This window comes from Dipteris shenzhenensis, chromosome 1 (genome assembly GCF_047967505.1).
Source record: "Dipteris shenzhenensis isolate YYH24624 ecotype China chromosome 1, Dip_SZ_1.0, whole genome shotgun sequence".
NCBI lineage: Eukaryota > Viridiplantae > Streptophyta > Polypodiopsida > Gleicheniales > Dipteridaceae > Dipteris > Dipteris shenzhenensis.
This window is the reverse complement of record NC_141596.1, coordinates 23,280,558-23,296,681: the sequence shown is the minus strand read 5'-3', so window position 1 is coordinate 23,296,681 and position 16,124 is coordinate 23,280,558.

Here is a 16,124-nt window from a genome sequence, read left to right as displayed (position 1 = left end):
ACACTAGACAAGGTTGTAGAGGCAAACTAAGGGGATTCAAGGCTCTATCATAAGGATGATGGTGAATCCAACATTCCAATATATGTGAGGGTGTATCTCTCGCTACCACACTAAGGGATAATAGGAAATCCATGAATTATCAAGTGCTTAGGTGTTCATTGAGAGATTGTCCCTTCACAATACAAGGAGTGTCTTCCAATCTTCCTACAAAGAGTATAGGGTAGGACAAGCAATCAAGACGTATGGAATCCATCTTTGCTACTAGAGCATAAGTCTCATCCTAATCCTAACCATATTGATGTGCAAATTCTTTTGCATCTAGTCTGGCTTTGTATCTTTCATGGCTTCCATCTGGATTGTACTTCACTTTGTAAACCCATTTGTTTACTATGGCCTTCTTTCCTAGTGGAAGGTTGCAATAATTCCCAAGTGTTGTTTTTGTACAAAGCTTCCATTTCTTCATTCACAGTAGCAGTTTGCTATCTTGGCTTGTCAACTGTGTCTTCGAAGTACACTGGCTCTTCTGTAGCCATGATGGTAGTCATAAGAGCATAATTGGTAGTTTCAACCTAAATTTTTTGCCTTTCTGAGCATATGTTAACCTGGCTGGTGGTCTACTTTCCCTAGTAGACCGACTCAATTGATGTTGCTCTTCTCGAGGTGCTTCTGGCAATTCTTGCTCCTCTTCATCGATCTTTTTTGTAGATGGCTGTGTAATCTTATGGTTGTTGTCTCTGTAATAGTATCATTGACTATAAATGCATTGGGGTCCCATGTTTTGTTGTGATCCAAAATGTGATTGTGGAAAGTTGTCAAGCACGTGATTGTATCCTCCATAGCAGAGGAGGAAGTGATGACAAATGCAATGCAACGAGGATCCCATTGCGATGGGAATGAAAAATCAAAATAGAGTACAAGTGGAACTACAACAGTATCAAACATAATTAATAGTCTTGAAATCAAAGCACATCATAAAAGGAATGGAATGAAGCAAACAACGCCTTGCCTTATACTTATTGGCTCCAAATGTAGCATCCATAGCTAGCAGACCATTGTTTCCATACTTACTGCACATCTCCAACTGCCATGGAGTTTGTATACTCAGTGTAAAAGCCTTTCCACAAGCAACATCTTGCTCCACATATAGAAAGGTGGAAGTGTAGTTTTGTTGGACCCATAGCAGCACAGTAATGGCATCATTGGCATGATATTGGAATGTGTTAGTAGCAAATCTATTGTTGACACTGAGAATATCTCAAAGAGTTAAGAAGTCATCTCGACCTAAAGAACATTCACAATTTTCATCCTTCTTTCTCTTAGCCAAGAGAATGTGCTCTTTAAACACTTGCTATGGTGTAAGTCCCCTGGCTAACATAATGAAAATTCATTCTTTGATTTCGAAAGATAACCAAGGAGCAAAGTTACTAGATGCTTTTGAACATCTCAAGTAAAGTATTCCATGACAAATCTCGTCATTCTTATTATGTGATTCATTTCAATGTAGTTGATGCATCCTACATCTGTCCAGAAATATAATCTCTAGATGATGAAGTGACACAAACAACCATGTTGATAAGTATTGAAAACTCTCCTAGGCCTACTATCTTTTTCAGACTTTGGGCACTTACTCTTATCGATTGGAGGAGGTGATGGTTTATAGCAAGCATCATTTGGACTATAAGAGCAGCAGAACCTATCAACGCAAAGACATAATTATGGCATGCAATTTAAGGATTAATCTGCAAACAATGAATCCTTGAAAAGAACATTTCATATGTTTTCATTGCATAGAAATATACTCTGTACGTGGCATCCAACCATGCTGATTCGGCCTCTCCATAGAGCTAGTGGACTTGCTATGATTGGATGTCTTTTTAAAGTTTGTTGGATATTCTTCCCTTCTACCTTCACCTTCCAAGAAGTCTACAACTCTATTCCAAGGGATATGCACCTGCCTTATGATTGTGTACATGGGTCTCTTCTCCACCACATGATCCTGCATGTTGTCAAAAGGGCCTATAGGTGGAGTCAACAATCTTATCTTATGCACTATTCCACAATCATCTCTTTTGCAACGATTCACTGCAAGCAATGGCACAGATGCACATTGCAAAAATAGTAAGGAGACACATTTAAGGACATATTCTGTGAGAAACAATCTCAACATCATATGTTTGATATTGTGCATAGCACTAACACATAGAGTGCTATAAAGGAAAGGGTTAGATACCCTAACCCTAAAGGGGTTTGTATATATTCTACATTTTTAACTAAATCTAATGTACAGTTAGTCATTTGTGGTGTGCTCTCTAGCTATGCCCTCTCTCCTCATCTCCACTCTTCTCCTCTCCCCTCTTCATATTTTGTCATGGTATCAGGGCTCCCTTGCCTTCCGCTGAGGCATTATAATCCACATGAGAGAGTGTGATTGATTGAGACATTGAGCTTCATGCTTTCATTCCATTGATGAAAGGTTTCTAGTAAGAGAGAAAAAATTTATGTCATAGACTCTGTTCATAGCGAGTTCTTTGTGAGAATTCCATTCAATTCTTGATTCCATTCATTGCAGTCCTTTCATTGAGTGAGTTGTTCATTCTTTGAGAGAGAGAGAGAGAGAGAGAGAGATTTTCTATTCAAAGAACCTTTGTGAGAGATTTCTTGCTTTAGAGATAGAGAGCTTTTGAAGCTCTATTTTATAGGGATAGAGAGAGGGAGACATCTCTTGAAAGGAATAGTCTATTCCTGACCATCTGGTTTCTTCATATCCCTCTATAACTATAGCCAGCCATTGAGTTCAATGGCCCGCAAATCAGCTATGCCATTGCCATGATATGGGCACTCGTATGACGCGAATTCAGACAAGTTGCTTTGAGGACTCATTGCAGTCTCTTGAGAAAGATGGGTATGAGAAGGAGGATTGTAGTGTGGGCATGGGAGCTAGAGGTGCTTGATGAACGACAGTGTGACCTTAGTTATGATCGCCTCCAACCCATCTGTTGCTCCAAGCAACCAATTGCAACTAGCAACGTCGACGCCATACACTGACTCTCTTCACGAGCTCCACCAACTAGCAGATCAACCTGCACCTAATGCCTCTAAGTCCAACCTTGCAGCCCACAGTTGACGGGCAAAGCTCAGTGTCAACTTCAACCACACAACTTCAACGATAAGGCTCACATGCGCATCGACAACCTGCAATGATAAGAATGAAGCTCACGACTCCTTTAATCGACCAACCGATTTGACACACCACACCACCAATCTCAACTCCAAAGCAATTGTACGAGCATGAGCAATGACCTCAAAAGCCTCATGTTGGGCTGTCAACGAACTACCTCAACAAACTACCACCGACTGCCATAGATGGCATCTATAAGGGCAACTACAAAAGGCTCTCATGCAACTCCAGTAGGTGGCTCCTCGACGAGTCCACACAGGCAACTCACGATCCGCTCTCTAGTACCGCCTCCAATCAGACCTCCTGACACAGGACTCCATCGAATAGTGATCGACTACTTCAAACGAGTAGCGCCCACAGCACATCCACCAATGACCTCTCCATCACAGTGGACAACCATGATAAACTCAGCCGCATGTACGTAACATAATTTACTTGGTTCATGCAGATGCTTACCAAGCTAGACTACAAGCCCAACTCACTACTGCAATTGCATATGCAGATTGTCTTTCTCAAGTATCTAAAAACTTGCTATGTTGTTAAATGTTATTGAAAGTTGAGCGTGATGGGTGGTTTTACTCTATGATTAATAGAGGTGAAGATCCTATGTTGTGTGCCCATCTTCCATCTTGATGACCAAACTTGTCCACAATATTCATGCTTTGAGTGCTAGGGCCCAAGATCCAGACATCTTGCTATGGGATTGCAAGCCATATGAGATGGCTTTGGCGTGACAATCCGAAGAGCACGACCATTCATAGGAAAAAGACATTCACAAAGGCCAAAACCACCACTCGAAGCCTTGCTTGATCCATCTGCATTTCAAACATAAAGGTGGAAAAGAAATCGGATCATGCAACAAAGGCTAGATTATGCTACCATTAGAGAGTAGCCTTTCATTGTAGGGCAGTGTGACCATACTACTTTTGGATTTTTTTATCGCAATATTTTCTATGGAATTCTATTGGATTCCTTATTAGCATTATGTTGGGCTCCTTTTTGGATTCCACTAAATGAAAGCATGCTGGATTCTACATTATAGAATTATTTGATATTTTTGGATCCCTGAACATTGTATGGAATTATGATATATATTGAATTGTCCAATATGAAAGTATATAAAATATTGGGTTCCATAACACTATATGAAATTATGTTATATATTGGAGCCAAAATTATGGAATTATGTTTAAGGTTGGATTTTTTGGTTTTCTTAACTGAAATATTTTACCACAAAATATCATGATCAGTGAAGTATTGCATGTGAACTTTGTATTCTACCAACTCAGATTTCAGCAAACTTAAATGCAATGGGTTTAAGGAATGCCATAAGCTATTAATATGTGTGACAATGCAATGGGCTGATGGGGTGCATGGGTTGTATTGAATGCATGAGGGAGTGCAGCTATGGTATGCGAATTCATTTCAGCCCAAGCAAAGATTAGAGCAATAAATGAATATTCATCTCAGCCTAAACAAACATGAGAGAAATGATAATAGCTCAAATGCAAAAGCTCTCTGTATAACACATTCATAAACAGCCTAATCATAAACAACCCGAATTAAACAGTCCTATTGAGAAGTATTGTAGGCAAACTTTATATTCTGCAAACTTAGATTTTAGCAAATTGAAATGCAATGGGTTTAAGAAATGCCACGAGTTACTGATATGTGTGACATTGCAATGGGCTGATCGAGTGCCAACTAAGATTTCATCAAACTTAAATGCAATGGGTTTAAGAAATGCCACAAGCTATTGATATGTGTGATAATGCAATGGGCTGATGGGGTGCATGGGACGTATTGAATGCATGAGGGAGTGCAGCTATGGTATGCAAATTCATTTCAGCTCGAGCAAACATTAGAGCAATAAATGAATTCATCTCAGCCCATTAGAACAATAAACTAATTCATCTCAACCTGAACAAACATGAGAGTAGTAATAATGATAACAGCCCGAATGCAAAACTTCTGTGTACAACACATTCATAAACACCCTAATCACACATTCATAAACCCTTTATTCTAGCCAATTATTCTAGCCCATATTTTACATTTCACACTTATAATCTCAAAATTTTGTTTCATCCCAAACTACTTATCTCATCTCTCTTACACATTCATGAATCTAAAGCTGAAATAAAGCTATTTTAAAGGTATTGTCAAACCTCTTATTTCAACCAAACCTTGTCTCAATCCATTTATCTTTTAGCCCATTCCCATTATTCAACCCTCTTGCACAAGCATGAATCTTTGCATGGTCATTTAATTCATTTCTCTAGGCCATTATTATTAATTCAGCACGGTGCTCTCTTTGCTCACTTATCATTTCAAACTTAAACTCGGAAACATATATTTCAACCCCATAATCTTAAATCTGTACATGGGCACCTAACCCTCTATTCCAGCCAATTTGTTTCAAGCATTTGTTCAGCCCAAACTTCTTATATCATCCCACTTACACATTCATGAATCTAGAGCTAAAAGAAAGCTATTTAAAGGCATGCTTGCCGTACTCCAAAAGGCTATCTAAAGCCGGTAATCTTATTTCAAAATGTAATAAAAATGTAGCCTTACTCCACAAAACTGAAAGATGCCATATTGTTCCAAAAAATAGTGAAATATAATCTTATTCCAAAAAGTGAGTGTAAATGTAAAGCTGTTCCAAAATACTCCTACACTTGCCTCGAGAATATTATTTTTCACAATACAAATAAATATATTCTCATCCACAAGCATCCTGCTCAAGCTCAGCTCGCATGGAATAGCGGGTTGCTCTTGCTCTAGAATTGCCATGTGAGGAGCCTCACCGCTCCTCTAAGCTTTGGAACCCCAACAATGCCCATGTGGGCACAACATTGTGGGGCTCTAGAGGTGGAGTGTTGCCCTATAGAGTCCTGGATGTGGTGGATTTCCTTCTCTTGTGGTGGTGAGGCTGGGCAACCCTCTTTTATCATGTCCTCATTGTCATATTTTCAACCTACACACAACTGTATCAGAATTCATTTCAGTACATTGATGCTTTACACAAAAAAGAGAGCAAGGTGTAGAAATTAAATTACCATCTGTATGTCAGGAGAAGTCAAGATGGCTCAGACAAATCCTCCTTGCCCACATATCCAATGCGTTTGAATTCGCATGGATGCATGAGCTGCATGCATGCAGCCTTGCATGTAGGAGGCCATCGGAAAGTATCTTTCTAGCGTTGAAAAATAGGGCTCACTATTATGGGGATGAGAGTCTAGTTGTACAAAAGACAAGGCGAAGATCACTATATGTATCTCTAGGTGAAGTTGTATTGGCCCCCAATGTCGCAGCATGCAATAGTTGTGTTCCTTTGCAGTAAAAAGTCTACACACACACTCTTGGTAGATGTATATTGAAATTATCCTCTTAAAGATCATCCTATTTTTAGTTGGATTACTCAAATTTTTTTGGAGAACTTTTAAGCCTTGATTAAGAATTGTTAAAGTTCCAAGGTTGAGGAGAAATTAAGCCTAAACTATGGTATTTATGATGCAAGGTTTAGTCAAGACATATTTCCATTGATTTTGAATTCATTATAACACCCCTTAGTAGGATAATCCTTTGTACTTCTAAATAGAATAACCCTGATGATCCAAAAAAATTGGAGACCCTTTTAAGATTTTACCTTGCAGAATTATAAGCATGGATTAATATGAGATGGAAACCAGAGGGTACCATTTCATGATTAATGTCTTTACCTTAAAGTACCCCCAATTTTTGAGGTTTTTGTTTATTCTCTTGGGAACTTCTCTAGCATTTTATAATTATTTCATTAACTTTTTAGGAGCCAACCTCTAATTATGTTTGGAGTAGGATTTGCTCATTGCTAATCTAGATAGAGTGACATTGATAGCAACTATGTGCCAGCATTGAAGCCTAGCTTCCACATCACAAATGTATTCTAACCTTATTTTTGTTGTGATGGTGCCAAGTGAGTTAACACACCTCTCGGGCGGATTTGCAAGTGGACTTTTTCGCATGGTATTGCAAAAAAGGACGTTGTCAACCTTGAAGAATACACTTGAGGGACTTATAATGAGAGATATAGCATTCTTGACCCGGTTTGGGCACACTTGCATAATTGTATCCATTTGCAGTGGGAACTAGAATATGAACTATCTTAAAGCTTGTTTAACTTGGAAATTGTCTTATGGATTTTGCCATTGCAAAAATTGACAAGAAACTCTTCCCTTGGATTTCCATTTTAAAATGCAGCTAGCGTAAGCAAATGCATTTCTCTTTGCTTAATGATCCTCTTTGTTGCACCCTTAAGCAATAATTTGTTAAAAACATAGTCTTGATGAAGCAATAGTTGCTAGGGGCCTATGGCTACAATTGTAGAATAATGGAGATGTAGATTCACTAAAGTAGTAACACACACGCGCACGCACATGCACACACACACATACACACTTGCTTCTTATAGAGCATGAGCATATTGAGATATATATATATATATATGTCTACCCCTACACACTTACATGCCTCTATACAAGAATGACATATATGCATAAACATAGGAGGGGAATATGTGCTTAAACACATATATGTGCTTTTATATTGAAGGAATATATGCGACTGGGAATCAAAATCAAAGGACAAGGACTTGAACTATTGATGTGAAAATGATTGTATCAGCACCTCCTCCTCGGAATTTTAACTACCCTAGCTCTTCAATTTTGACATGGGTTTAATACTCGAGGGGCCTTCATACAAAATCTAGGATGTAGGAAGCATAGATCAAACTTCCCTTATGTTATATAGAAAAGGAAGTGGGTATAGACTCCCTGACAGCACGGGATAAGGGACGTGATTACCATGCCCTCGATCCCCCTACCTTGGAGGCAGATATGGTAGTCAAGTACCCACATGGGAGAGCATGTTTGTATGCAGGATTGGAATTAAATGAAATCATAGTGGGGAAGTAATGACCACTAGGCACATCAACATTTCCCACCAAGGACAAGGAGAGAAAACACAAGAGGTAGAGGATAATTGACTAGTGATAGGAGCAAGTCACTAACATCTAGGGGGATCTAAGGAACCTCAGGACTTGCACCTTTAAAGAAGTTTGGGGACCCCGGATGATGAGGAGACTTTGTGCCAGACACCCTCGACTGTGGTGCCCAAAGAAGGATCGAGACTAGGAGCGGCATAGTGAAGGAGCTTACTGATGATACTTGGGGACCATCTTCAAGTGGCAGGATAGATTAACGTACCACCAGCAGTGCCTCTAAACCTTGAGTAGAAGATGGAAATGACACAGGTGAGCCATTGGTAGCTATATGCTTTTTCTCCCCGTGCCATGCCATCAAGCTCAGATACACCTATTCAAATTATACAACCTAGCTTGCTGAGTGCTATGCTTTATGTAGTGTAGTGAAGGTGCACATGGGAGCCCAATAGAGATGACTTGGGTCACTTATCCTCAACTCCCAATAGTTGGCTACTAGTCCATAGCACTACGCTCAGCACTCAATAGAGTGCGGGGAAGCGAAACTTACTCCAGGCCTATATGCATACCTTGCTACATCCTGCCGTAACTATGAGCTCGACCACAACCAACCTTAAAAAAACTTAGGCATTCAAGTTTTACAATGGTTATAGCGTCGTCTAGATCGACCACATGATCTATTAGAATGACAACTATGTTGGTTTTACAAGCACCGCTCAAACAATGCTTTGTTTTAGAGCCATTACGCATCTCTCCCGCTTTATGTTTACATGCTAGGTCGTACTTACTTAAGCTGGCACTCTACTAGGTTCAATAGTATAGAGCATGCAACCCCATGGATTATGGAAAATAATGTTCAACCAAGCTATTGGCCAACCAAGAGTGACCATACACCATGACGTGAATAGAAATGCATCATGTAGCTACTCTACCATGGAAGCCGAATCTCCAAGCCTGTGCTCTTGAGATCCCTCTAGATTATAAGTCTCCATTTTGCCTCCTCAGGAGCTAGAGCAGCTGATAATGTATTAGGATGTGTCTTCTCTAGTTCCTCCAGATAGCCACCACCCCAACCTGCTACTATAAACTTCATACTGCCTCTCCCTACCTACAACGAGCTTAGGTGTTGGTTCTTAGTCTACACTTTCACAACCTTGTACTCTCCCCTAGAACCCGTCGAAAGGTGATCATACCACCATGAGCTCTTATGAGAGCTAGCACGTTTCACTCAAGATCTAGTTTGACCTGTTCACTAGCTCACAATGACTCATCTAAACTACATGGGTATGTCTATTGTATGATATAAGAACAAGTCGTTCCCTTGATAAGTTTGCACACTTTGTGACATCAACTTGGTCTTTGCAAATTGCAACTTAAGAAAGGTTAAGTTGTATACCTTTGTACATATACTTTTTCTACTGCACTCTTTTTGCACTCTTGTGCATCTTTTCTTATCTTTATTTCTGTTGCCATCATGCAACATTCAAAAAATCAAAAAATTGTGTTTTGTAAAACACCATCTACTTATGTAGCGCAATCTAAGACAATGTAAATATAAAAAAATCAATTTCAAAAAATAAAAAAATTGTGTTTTGTAAAACACCATTTGCTTATGTACTCCAATTTAAGAGGGGGTGTTGAGACGGTGTAAATTGCACGATAGGGTTATGGGACAAACCCTAATCCTAACCCTAAGGAGTCTGTGTATATATTCCTATTTTCCTTGAAATACAAGTTAGTGTATAGTTAGAAATCTTGTGTGCACTCCTCTCTTTCTCTCTCTCACCTTAGTTTTATCGTAGAGCCATTGGTAAAGAGCCTCCTGTTTGTCTCTCTAATCTTCAAGAAGTTTTTTCATCCCTGCTAGCTCTTGCTCTGTATTTGTCCCCGTCCATTCCAACTTCATCAAGTTGCTGATACAGTAGCTTTATGTGCTTCTCCACTTCTTCTCTTCTATGCCTTTCCAACCCGGCCACTTCTTTAGTGGGCTTTAGCTTGCTCTCATGCTTGCAAGGCCTTTGGTTCTACCTTCTCTACCTTGTCTTCTGTGCCATCCTTAAGCATTCTCTCACATAGTGTTGTCTTTGCTACATCGGTAGCTTTCATAAATAGAAAAGTCATCTTCTTATCGTATTGCTCAAAAGTTGATTTGAGGGAAGTCCCCATCAGGTGCCTAGTGACTTCGATTGACCAAGATGACAATTTGGATTTGCCATCCCTATAATTCTTTTAGTTATCATGCTCCTTGAGATTGACCTTAAGAAAGAGACCATACATTTGCTCAATTTCTCTACTATTGCTTGAACATGCCAGAACTTCACGATTCCTCCATATCTGGAAAGTATTGCCTTATTTGTTTCAACACATTCTAAGCATCTATTGGCAAGCTTGAAACCTTGACTCCACCATTTGCACTAGTCTGAGCATTGGGATCTAAAGGTAAAATATCCTTTTTCTTTCATGACTTCTCCAAGAATTGTGCTTGCGAATTGCCTCTAGGCCTAACCCCTTTTCAATCATGCTTTCACTGATGTTAATCTTTTGACTTTAACAAACAATATATCCCTCCTTCATGTTCACTTCATCTATCAATTTGGTGTTGTTGGAGAGAGAAGTCAAATTGGGCTTTTGAAGATTATGTGAGAAGGTCTTTTATGTCACAATTTCAAGATTAGCGGAGGAAATATTGTGTGAGGAGCTCTCATATGTCACAGTTTTAAGACTAGGGAAGGAAAGATTGTGTGAGAAGCTCTCGTACTATGCAAAGGGGGAGGAAAGATTGTCTAAGAAGCTCATGGATTATGTGAGAAAGCTCCTGGATTGTGTAGAAATGGAGTAGGATGACACATTTTGGATCCATTGTGAGAGGGGATAAAAGTTGTAGCAAGAGTGCAAGGGAGAAATATCGAGAGGAAATGGTGAAGGGAGTCAAAAATGGCAAATCAGTAAGGTCTAGACAAAATAGTGAAAGGAGTCAAAAATGGCAAATGAAATAGAATAGTAGAGGCTTAAGTAGACTAAAGGTCACTGCAGTGCTTGAGGCCACCGTGGTAGTTGGCTGAATCATATTTAGTAGTCTCACTGCGGTGCATGCATGATTAATTAGGGGCTAAACCATCGAGGCTAAACCATCAAATAGTAAGACAACTTTGTCGCCAAGCATCAAAGGCCTGAACTGATCCTTGTATGCTAACCATATTTCTTTTCTCCAAAAAATTTTAACAACGGGAATTTTGATTGATTGAATGTGGCTCATAATTATTTGGCTTGCATGCAATTATGTAGATTGAAATTAATTACTAGCCACTTGGTAGCCCATGTTAAGCATGGTGGCTTCTTCATGATTCTTTGGATGGGTGGCATGTGATTTTTTGGCGGCTCAAATTTTTTATTAACTGAATGCGGCTCATGATTCTTTGGATGGCACCACGAGGCTTGCATACAATTAAGGACTAGTTAATTACTAGTCATCGACATGGTAGTTTCTTCATGATTATTTGTACGGCACCACCAGGCTTGCATGCAATTCATTAGCATGGATGCTCCTTCATGGGCTTGCATGCATGCAATTTTATGTCCCATTGGGAAGTGACATTTTTTTATTATTTTAAGTGCAGTTGATTACATGGGGTTAAATAGGGGCTCATGATTCTACAACTGGATGGGCTTGCATGCGATTATTTTTGGGGCAAAATAAGCAATCTAGTGTAGTTAATTACCAATCACCCAGGTGCCCTCACCTTTGATGAGAAGGCCAAATCTTACTCAAGCCTTGAAAATTTTAGAAATGGTGACCTTATTTTGAAGCCCAAAATTTTTTGATGCCTTTCGATGAATCTTGGCATGGCAAAGAAGGCCTTTGAAGATTGCAAAATGAAGCATTGCCTGATGGCCAGGCATGTGATTAATTAGCGGCTCAAAATTTGATAAATTGAAGATGGCTCATGATTATTTGGATGGCACCATCAGGCTTGCATATGAGTAGTTACTGTTGTAGTCACCGTGGTGGCCCATGAGCGATTAATTGGTGTCTCAAATTTCGATTAATTATAGATGGCTCATTATTATATGGATGATTGAGTAGAGTGCCATTGTTACTATTTAAACTGTGGTCACAAACATGGAGAATTATAATTGGCTACTTTGCTGCACACTCCCCACTTCTAGCTCTGATCAGCTGATCCTCTCCCCTGCTCTGCAATTTGGCTACTTTGCTCCATGCTCCCTCCTTCCAACTCTTATTCACTCACTCGTTCCCCCTCATTCCACTACTCACCCACTCTTTTCACCTCTTCATCATCGCCATGCCTCCTACAAAAAACCCCATTTTAGCCCCCCCGTATCAATGTGATCCCCATCTTGTCTACTTGCTTGTACAAAGCCATCTTGTTGCACTGGATATAATTCAAATGCCTCCACTTGTGCATAGTCTTTGTATCCTCCATCAGCTCCCCAAACATCTCTAACCATCAGCTTGGATGGCATGCACATACCTTCCCTATTTTAGTTGTGATGTATGGATACCCTGGACCCTCCCTAGACACATTGATGAAGGGCTAAGGATTTTTATGATGGAGAGTTCTTATATTATTGCTAGCCCTAGATTTTGATTTGACAATTTGACAAGTGTATATTGGATGTGAAATGGTTCAAAGTTGAGTGTAGAGGGGCCCAAGCAACCGTGAGAAAAGATTTACTGGCTTTTTTTACTAGTGACAACCAAAATTTGGGAATCCCACATGGATACATTTGTGCTACCTCACCAATGTGAATAGGTACAGTTCATACTATTCTAAATTGATAGTTAGGATCATAGATATTTCGGTTTTTGATGCACCTAGTAAGCTAATCTCATTTTATTTTTCAATGAGATCACTTGGATGCAAAATGATGGTATGTGATTCAAGTAGCACCAAGGAGGCCACATATCTTTATAGATGTTGACATTGAGAAAGACATGCCAAATTCCACTGTACATGATATGGAGGCAAGCACTTTAATGCTCCTACCCTACCTCACAAGCAAGTGAATGATAGTTTAAGTTATTTGTTGACCTCAAGTTAACTCGAAACTTGATCCAAGTAGCATTAACCAGGCACCCTAGTTGACCAACAACCCCCTAGGCGACACATGCATCCAAGAGAAGAGATTTTTAGTGGCAAGTATAGGTATAGGTCACCAAGAAATATGTCCAATAGGAGATAGCAGTTCAGAGAGGTTCACAACTAGGGAAAAATAATGCAGTTGGTAGAACCACCTGGTAGAAGGCACCTCTTGCTATTGTGTCTTGTGAGTGGTGAGTCATCTTATTATGAGTTAGTGCTCTGCCTTGAGCTAAGGAATAAGTCAGTTCTACCAAGCATTAAACATACACTGGTCATCAGGCACTAGGTCACCAGTTCCAAATGGTGAGCAAAACCGAAGCGGCAACATTTGGCAATCTTGCTGGGGACCATCATGCTAAGATTTGAGTGCGGAATTGAGTGGAGTGAGTTCAAGATAGATACAAGAGCACACACCAATCCAAGCAATGGTTTATCTTGATAAGTGATGAGTTGCAATAGCTGCTTGGTCACACACACTATTTAAAAGATTCCTTTGAGTGTCATCTGTTGCATTCAGAAACTTATAGACCTATTTATTGACTCGAGTCTGGAACGAGGAGTACACACAGGTCACCCTTCATATTATTCAAGCTTCTAAAGATGTTTGAGATGCACTCAGAGAGAAGACAAAGATATGCAGCCAAGCAATAAGAACACCTGCACCAAGGACAAAGAAATTGGCAAGGGCAAGATAGGGAAGCTACAATGAGTTCTAATCTAGCAATGGGTGGTTATCAAAGCCAAGAGGGTGTAGCAGAGAGCCCGTGGAAGAAGAAAACCTAGCGAGAGGTAGAGAGTGTCAGCCTTTTTTTACTGTACCAAAATGAGGAGTGAGCGAGCTCCACAAAGGCATCCAACTTGATCTAGAGACTTCAATTGAGAAGTACCCATCAGGCAATGGTTGGAGGAATCTGAGTAATCGTCCACTAAGAGTATGGCCCCTAAAGAAGACAACGAGCTAGTCCCAAAGCTGAATCATGCATCTTAGAAGGAAGGACATATATCGGGTACATAAGCAAGGTGTGCTTTTGGTTGACAAAAACAAAGAAAACCTACCCATGAGATAGGGATAGAAATGGAGCAAGAATGGCAGGAATGAAACCAAGGACAAGACCGGGGTTTAGACGAGGAAGTAGGTCAAACAATCATGAATGTGCCATGGCATACCACAAAATATGGTATCAATATGGCATGTACCTAGTGATCCTTATCCATTGCCAAGGGACTGGGTAGCAAGCCATGCATCTTCAACTTTGTAGAGCTAGGCCAAGCAAGAGCCATTGGAGTCAAAAAAAAAAGGTGAACGAGGTTGATGGACACATGTGCATGCTCACACTTGCTGATATGGTGGGTGTTGACACTTCCATAATGAGAAACACCAAGTGGAATCCAAGGTAGAAGCCACCAAGCCAAAGATAGCTATGCTAATCAAGGTGAAATTCTAGGATTTCAAAGGTAACGAAGATGAAGATTCATACAACCATCTAAAATTTTTCCTGTGGGTCTATCACATCAGGTGCAAAGACCAAAGGAGTATATGCATTACTTCCCTTGCACCTTGGTGAAAAATGCAAAGGTGGTACAATCAATTCCCTATTGGTTATTTTAGGGATTGGGAACATATGACTGAAGTGCTTGATATAGAAAATCAATGAAGAAGATGTTCAAACCAAGCTTAGTGAGCTCAAATAGAAAGTGGGTGAATCCATTTAAGATTTTGTCTCAAGGATGTGAGCTCTTACGAACCAACTATGCACGCCTCCAAATGATAAGTCATTGTGTGCTTTTGACAAGTTGTGCTTAGCTTTTGACCAGTTGTACCCAGGTGGATATATACGACCACCAGAAATAGTCAATTTGACCAAGACCTATGAGGATCTACTGAACCAGGCAGTGTCCCTGAAAAGAGTGATGGGCCAAGTCAAAAATCAAGGAAAGAAAGAGTACAAGTGATGATGAGGCCATCATTGAAGTAGGACACGCTAAAGTCCTTGCTTAGGAAGGTTTTGAAAGAAAAGGGCTTTTGAGACAATAAATGTTCCAAAAAAAGGGCACGATGAGAATGAATGTCAAACAAAATGGTATGCTAAGAAGTAAACTGTTGATTTTAACCAGGTGTGAACTATTGACAAGCCAAAGAATGGGAAAAGCCCACAACGAGTGGCAAAGCACCAACATAGAGAAGAATAAGAATAAGGGAAAAGGACCGGTTTGGTGCTACTTTTGTGATGGTAACCATACCAAGGCTGAATGTTCCTTATGTCAAGAACATCTTAAAATGTTGCTAGGCTATACTCATTGAGGTCATGGACTTGATAGGTACCAAGGTAGTTATGCGGTCTAAAGGTCTTGTTAGCAACACCAAGGAAGATCCATCCTTAGAAGGAGATTTAGAATGAAAGTTTCAGAAAACTTTGGCTACCAAGTTAGAAAAGGAATTAAAAGGGAAAGAACCTGGTATTGATTTGCCAATCGAGCCGAGTACACTTCCACAATCAATTGAGCCAAAAGCCTCTACTAATGAACTAGTACAAGAGACCAATGTTGCTAAATCTTCTACACCAGAAATGATGAAGGCTTGAGTAACCTTCAACAACATGAAGGTTAGTTTAACAGTTGCTGAATTGTTAAAATTGCTCCATATTACGAGGAACTCTTTATATAACATCTCCAAGTAGATGAAAAGCCAACCAAGGATGTTGATTCCTTGGTGGCCATTCCAGTCATTGATACTCCGATAGGAGATGATGAAGTACCCATTATCATAGTTAAAATAAAGAACAAAATGTTTATGGAGTAATCATTGATGGTTGATTGGGAGTCAACATCATCTCTGAAGCGGGTGCTCAACGGCCTAAGT